The sequence below is a fragment of the Perca flavescens genome, chromosome 15, assembly GCF_004354835.1.
Source record: "Perca flavescens isolate YP-PL-M2 chromosome 15, PFLA_1.0, whole genome shotgun sequence".
NCBI lineage: Eukaryota > Metazoa > Chordata > Actinopteri > Perciformes > Percidae > Perca > Perca flavescens.
Window position 1 is genome coordinate 1815494 of NC_041345.1, and position 7500 is coordinate 1822993.

A 7500-nucleotide genomic window follows, 5' to 3' on the forward strand; every position below is an offset into this window, starting at 1 on the left:
TCCCGTCTCACACAATCTACGTCACCTAGCTTGATGCTCGGTTTGCTCGCTAGCTAGCTAGCTTAGCTCTGTTCCACAACACATGTAACGTTATCGTAACTGCTGGGTTTTATCCAGTCAAGTGTTCTCAGCAGAGAAGCTAAAGAACAAAGAGAGATCCTCTGATCATTAGAGTAACGTTACATCACCGGTACGATACACACACACAAACACACACAAACACACACACACACACACACACACACAGGTACGATACGCACACAGACATCGTAGCTTCAGCGAGACGCCATCCATGAAGTTTGAAGTCTTTCTAATTACGTATTTTCGCAGTCTGATACTTCAACAGTTTAACAATAAATGGAGACTTTCTTCGGTTGAAAAATAAAGTTTTAAATTGACGAACATCATATTTGTAGTCCATGGCTCAATTCAAACTGGATCAAAAAATAATTATCTCTCCATTGACTCTAGTTCATACTTTTTCGCAAGATACAGTACAGGCCAAAGGTTTGGACACACCTTCTCATTCAATGTGTTTCCTTTTTATTTTCATGACTATTTACATTGTAGATTCTCACTGAAGGCATCAAAACTATGAATGAACACATATGGAATTATGTACTTAACAAAAAAGTGTGAAATAACTGAAAACATGTCTTATATTTTAGATTCTTCAAAGTAGCCACCCTTTGCTTTTTTTTATTAATAAGGGAAATAATTCCACTAATGAACCCTGACAAAGCACACCTGTGAAGGTAAAACCATTTCAGGTGACTACCTCATGAAGCTCATTGAGAGAACACCAAGGGTTTGCAGAGTTATCAAAAAAAGCAAAGGGTGGCTACTCTGAAGAATCTAAAATATAAGACATGTTTTCAGTTATTTCACTTTTTTGTTAAGTACATAATTCCATATGTGTTCATTCATAGTTTTGATGCCTTCAGTGAGAATCTACAATGTAAATAGTCATGAAAATAAAAAGGAAACACATTGAATGAGAAGGTGTGTCCAAACTTTTGGCCTGTACTTTAGGTCCCATTGGCCGGAAGTAGAAGGGCGGGACTTCGGCTCGCTATAACATCCCGGTTTGCTGGAGAAAGTGTGGATATCAAAGCGCAAATCACTACTATATCTTCTGGGACTGCATTAAAAACTTTTTGGAAGGCGATAGGCTACACAGTGCTTTACAAGTCATATTCTGTGAGGACATTTCTTTGGACTTTAAGACTCTATATCTTGGAAATATACCTCAAAGTTAGCTAAAAGAGGACAAACACTTGATAAATGCTATGCTGGTGGCCAGTAAAAAGGCTATTACTAGAAAATGGCTACTACCAGAGTGCCCAACAATTGTTTCATGGAGAGATATTGTAACAGAAATCTGCAGAATGGAGTCACAATAACAATATACAGCTAATGTTAACCGAAAAATGGAAACATTCCTTGAACACTGGCTGAAGTGGTACAACTATGTCTCAGATGAATAGCCTGACTGTACTTCTTCATTATATTGAAAGTGATTTCTCCCTGTTTTATTTATAGTTTTGTTATTATGATGTAATTTTTGTTGGTTCATTTATATATATTTGTTTATCTCATTATTTTATCTCTATACTTTAATAAGTATGTGGTTTGTCATAGAACATGAATAATGGAAATATATGTACGTTAAACACCAATAAAATACCAATGAAAATAAAAAAAAGAAAGTGGGCATGTATGTTGATGCGACGTCATGATGTCATGTTGAAAATTACAACACAAAGGAAGCCCGAGGCAACGGAGCAATCCCCAAAGTGGAACGTCGTGGATATAGGAAATACTAAATGACATTTTATAGACCAAACAACTAATTGATTAATCAAGAAAATAATCGACAAGAAAAATAATCGTTAGCCTCAGCTGTACAGCAGATAACGCTGAGCAATAAACAGCTGATCCACGTTTAGGGATTACAAACAGACAGACAGACAGACAGACAGACAGACAGACAGACAGGTGCTTCCTTTGTGGTGTGTGTCTCTGGTTTGGTGCCCTGAGCTCAGACACATGTCCCCTCTCAGCACCACAGGCTCGACATGAAGAGACGCCCAGCCACAACAGGGCAGCACACAAAGGCCTGGCTCATGGAGACAAGGGCATGCTGGGAGCTGAGCAGCAGCATAGCAGACAGACAGACAGACAGACAGACAGACAGACAGGTGCTTCCTTTGTGGTGTGTGTCTCTGGTTTGGTGCCCTGAGACAGACAGACAGACAGACAGACAGACAACAGGGCAGCACACAAAGGCCTGGCTCAGGAGACAGACAGAGACGGAGCGAGAGACAGACAGAGAGAGAGAGAGAGAGACAGACAGACAGACAGACAGACAGACAGAGATGGAGCGAGAGACAGACAGAGAGAGAGACAGACAGAAAGACAGACAGAGAGAGACAGGCAGGCAGGCAGGCATGCAGAGAGAGAGAGAGAGAGAGAGACAGACAGACAGACAGACAGACATGCCCACCCAGACTGTCTCTGATGAAAAGCCTGTTCAGTTGAAGAACCCGACACACGAAACAAAAGGCTGTAAGCTGTGGAACAACGCCCTCATGTCTGAGTGGGGCTGCTGAGAGAAAACACACAACCTAACCTAAAACATGATACTGGATGAAAACACACAACCTATCCCCAAATCATGGCATATACTGGATGAAAACACACAACCTATCCCCAAATCATGGCATATACTGGATGAAAACACACAACCTATCCCCAAATCATGGCATATTCTGGATGAAAACACACAACCTAACCCCAAATCATGGCATATACTGGATGAAAACACACAACCTATCCCCAAATCATGGCATATTCTGGATGAAAACACACAACCTATCCCCAAATCATGGCATATTCTGGATGAAAACACACAACCTATCCCCAAATCATGGCATATTCTGGATGAAAACACACAACCTATCCCCAAATCATGGCATATTCTGGATGAAAACACACAACCTATCCCCAAATCATGGCATATTCTGGATGAAAACACACAACCTATCCCCAAATCATGGCATATTCTGGATGAAAACACACAACCTATCCCCAAATCATGGCATATTCTGGATGAAAACACACAACCTAACCTAAAGCATGACATATACTGGATGAAAACACACAACCTATCCCCAAATCATGGCATATACTGGATGAAAACACACAACCTATCCCCAAATCATGGCATATTCTGGATGAAAACACACAATCCCCAACCTAAAGCCTATGAAATCATATATTCTGGATGAAAACACACAACCTATCCCCAAATCATGGCATATTCTGGATGAAAACACACAACCTATCCCCAAATCATGGCATATTCTGGATGAAAACACACAACCTATCCCCAAATCATGGCATATTCTGGATGAAAACACACAACCTATCCCCAAATCATAGCATATTCTGGATGAAAACACACAACCTATCCCCAAATCATGGCATATTCTGGATGAAAACACACAACCTAACCCCAAAGCATGACATATACTGGATGAAAACACACAACCTATCCCCAAATCATGGCATATACTGGATGAAAACACACAACCTATCCCCAAATCATGGCATATTCTGGATGAAAACACACAACCTAACCTAAAGCATGACATATACTGGATGAAAACACACAACCTATCCCCAAATCATGGCATATTCTGGATGAAAACACACAACCTATCCCCAAATCATGGCATATTCTGGATGAAAACACACAACCTATCCCCAAATCATGGCATATTCTGGATGAAAACACACAACCTATCCCCAAATCATAGCATATTCTGGATGAAAACACACAACCTATCCCCAAATCATGGCATATTCTGGATGAAAACACACAACCTAACCTAAAGCATGACATATACTGGATGAAAACACACAACCTATCCCCAAATCATGGCATATACTGGATGAAAACACACAACCTAACCTAAAACATGGCATATACTGGATCTGCTTCTTCATACTAACACGTTCACCCTTTTCAGTTAGTTTCTCCCAGTCTTTCTCTCGGTTCACTCCATCTGTGAGGCTCTGAACTGGCGGTGCAAGTGCACACGTTGAGCTGCCGTCCACTCTTGACAACATTTAAGGTCTGTAGCTTGCAGGCAGGCTTCAAAATTAACTTTTTCATCTACCAGCCAAATGGCTAGTGAATGTTCAAATATTACCAGCCACCCAATAGATTACCATTGGGTTTTTTTGGCTGGTGAGTGATGCAAATCTACCAGCCACTTGCATATTTCACCAGCATTTGGCTGGTAAACGGTGCTTATTTTGAAGCCTGGTTGCAGGACATTTTAGTTTTAAGACAAAGAAACCTAAAAGAAAAGTGTGCAAGACCTTAAATCGCATGTACCTACAGTATGAGTAGTAGCATTACATCATAATTTGGGAAAAACTTGAATAGCGCTGCAAATATTAAGTAGATTAATCGATTAGTCAATCAACAGAAAAATATCTGCCAACTATTTTGATAATTGATTTGTAAGTAAAGTACTTTTTGAATGCCTAAATGGCAAAAAATTCTGTTTTATATCATATTGAACTGAATATCTTTGGGGTATGGACAAAACCAGGCATCTAAAGACATTACCTAGGACTTTGAGGAACTTGGAAGGGCATTTTTTCAATGTTTTTTTGACATTCTTAACCAAACTTAACCAAATTAATTGATTAATTGAGAAAATAATCAGCAGATTGATAGATAATACAATAATTGTTAGATGCAACATGTGTGAAAATGGGTTCAGAGATTTTAATTCCTTGATGCAACAGTCACATTGAAGGCAGACAATGGCTGCAACTTGCATGTGGGGCAGCAAATGCACCGTTAAAGCGTGTGTGTGTGTGTGTGTGTGTGTGTGTGTGTGTGTGTGTGTGTGTGTGTGTGTGTGTGTGTGTGTGTGTGTGTGTGCGCAGTGGAGCATGGAGAAAGGAAGAAAAGGGTTTGAAGAGGAGAGAAAAGGGGGTGCAGGGGCCGGAGAGGAGAGGGAGGGCAACTGGGAGGAACTCGGGGCAAGAGAGTAGGGTGACTTGCAAGAGGTGACTTCATCCTTAATTTGAATAATCCCCCAGGCTGGGAGGTGATTGGCTGCTCCTCAGAGAAAGCAGAGTGCCCCTGCTATTCGCTATTCACCCCTTTCAATTTTCAGTGTGGCGCGCTGTCGTGCTGAATGCTGCCTTCAGGGGCTCGTAGCAGCCTCGGAGGTTTCACTTCTGAGGTTGACAAATTAAAAATGAAAACTTTTCTTTCAACATTTTGGTCGTCGTTTTCGACCCTTTTGTTGCTTTTTCATGATGTTTTTGTCACTTTTTTCGTCGTTTTTGTCACTTTTCTCGATGTTTTTTTAAGCTTTTCCCAAAGGTTTTCCAATTTTTTCGTCACTATTTCCAACATGTTTATGTTTTTTTTACGTTTCTGAATCTTTTTCGAGTCAGAGAGAGAGAGTCAGAGAGAGAGAGTCAGAGAGAGAGAGTCAGAGAGAGACACAGATAGGCTGAACTAGTTTTTAGCATGTGTTTTAGGCGCCTGCAATATCTGTGTTTACCTTAAAGAGTCAGCTAAACGTAACGCCTCCAGTATGAGTTTAAATACACCTTCATGAGGACAGGAACTTCAGAGAGTTGGGACGACACTGCACAATAACACTCAGTGGAGTGTCTCCTGTCTAAGTCATCAAGATCTTCTGAATCTTCTTCACGTATGTGAAATGAGTTGTGCTGCTTTTTAAGTTTTTCCTTAAAGGTCCCATGACATGGTGCTCTTTGGATGCTTTTATATAGACCTTAGTGGTCCCCTAATACTGTATCTGAAGTCTCTTTTATATAGACCTTAGTGGTCCCCTAATACTGTATCTGAAGTCTCTTTTATATAGACCTTAGTGGTCCCCTAATACTGTATCTGAAGTCTCTTTTATATAGACCTTAGTGGTCCCCTAATACTGTATCTGAAGTCTCTTTTATATAGACCTTAGTGGTCCCCTAATACTGTATCTGAAGTCTCTTTTATATAGACCTTAGTGGTCCCCTAATACTGTATCTGAAGTCTCTTTTATATAGACCTTAGTGGTCCCCTAATACTGTATCTGAAGTCTCTTTTATATAGACCTTAGTGGTCCCCTAATACTGTATCTGAAGTCTCTTTTATATAGACCTTAGTGGTTCCCTAATACTGTATCTGAAGTCTTCCTGAAAACTCCAGAAACCAGGCTACTCCTGTCCATGAAGCGTGATATTAGGCCTACATATTCCTAAACAAATTTGTAGTTAAAAAGGCTCCACTCTGACAATTTTGCACATTAAGGTCATTTTACTCGTCACGGTTAGAGCTAAAAACAGGTATAACGTAGGGCTGGGCAATAATGTATATCGATACCATGGTAGATTTTGTGATATCGTGATTATGCAACTGCACTGGCTTCCAGCTGCCTACAGAATATGTTTCAAAGTCCAGCTCCTGGCATACACAGTTACACAGTTACACAGTCATACACAATTATACCCCCGCCTACCTCACTGACCTGGGGGGGGGCAGTCGGGACTCACCTGGAAACAAGGAGTGGGATGAGCGTGACTAGAGCCTCTCAAAATCTGAGCAAAATCTTTTAAACTGACCTTTGTTGATCTGAAATGAAGACAGATTCAGCAACTGTACACACACACACACACACACACACACACACACACACAGACACACACAGATAGACAGACACACACAGACAGACAGACAGACACACACACACACACACACACACACACACACACAGATAGACAGACACACACAGACAGACAGACAGACACACACACACACACACACACACACACACACACACACACACACACACACACAGACACACAGATAGACAGACACACACAGAGAGACAGACAGACACACACACACACACACACAGATAGACAGACACACACACACAGATAGACAGACACACACACACACACACAGACAGACAGACAGACAGACACACACACACACACACACACACACACACACACACACACACACACACACACAGACACACACACACAGACAGACACACACAGACAGACAGACACACACACACAGATAGACAGACACACACACACACACAGACAGACAGACAGACACACACACACACACACAGACACACACACACGCTCAGAGACACAGACACACACACACACACACAGACACACACACAGACACACACACACACACACACACATAGACACACTCAGAGACACAGACACACACACAGACACACACAGAGACACACACACACACACACACACACACACACACACACACAGACACACAGAGACACACACAGACACACAGAGACACACACAGACACACACACAAACACACACAGACACACAGACACACACACAGACACACAGACACACACACAGACACACACAGAGACATACACAGACACAGACACACACACACACAGA